Here is an 813-nt window from a genome sequence, read left to right on the forward strand (position 1 = left end):
CTTATCTCAAACTAATGAATATAGCAAGCAGTTCAAATCAGTTTATTGAGCATATATTTTAATCTTCAAGTTTCCTTGATTACAAAGTAGTTGGCCATATCACTGACAAGGACCCTTAAATCATTATTGTATTTCGTTGAAAGACTGTACTTTTTGCTTCTAAAGAGTTAGGTTCATGCTATTCACATTGCTAGGTTTTGAATTTGTTCTTTGGAAGGATATATAACAGGAGAAATAGATGTTCTTCACCCAGTTTCCTACATTTTTTGTTGATTAAGTCTGTTTGTCATAAATTAAGCTTGATTGATGGCTAATAAATGAACCCTGATAATGTTAAGTTAAATTGTTATTCTTAGCAGGTGTTCAGTATTTGTTTAAGTTTTGACAAATCAACACTAGCAGTTTTACCATTGTAAGTTGTATGAAAGAGAGATAAGATCATTTGTTAAGAATTTATATGTTGTGAATGAATTTGATGACTGATGACAAATGGATATAAAGTTGTGGAAGTGTAGATATCATCTCTTGTGTGTCTGTCTTTTAACTATAGATGTATTCTTTCATTAACTGTCAGAGTGATTAACAAAACAAATTCCTGGACATTTGAAATCCTCTTCACCTGTAATCTTTCCGATCAGCCAATCAGACCGTTTCCATTTGCCTACGGATTGGGTGCATTGGGATTGCAGCGTTGGTAGCTTAGCAGAGGTATTACTAAACAAGTAGTGTGGTGCAGATGGCTTTCCTACACTCCAAAATAGCAGTGCGTTTTAGGCTGAAGCTGGCAATGTGAATAGCTATGAATGCCTTAAT

At 34.1% G+C, this 813-nt stretch overlaps 1 protein-coding gene across 1 annotated transcript in view; it reads left to right on the forward strand.

The window, feature by feature from the left end:
- Window positions 1-813, forward strand: part of LOC119592246 (sarcolemmal membrane-associated protein-like) — a gene marked incomplete in the record, with an annotated part of 84,028 nt that overhangs the window by 79,040 nt on the left and 4,175 nt on the right.

The sequence above is a fragment of the Penaeus monodon genome, chromosome 29 (genome assembly GCF_015228065.2).
Source record: "Penaeus monodon isolate SGIC_2016 chromosome 29, NSTDA_Pmon_1, whole genome shotgun sequence".
Taxonomy (NCBI): domain Eukaryota; kingdom Metazoa; phylum Arthropoda; class Malacostraca; order Decapoda; family Penaeidae; genus Penaeus; species Penaeus monodon.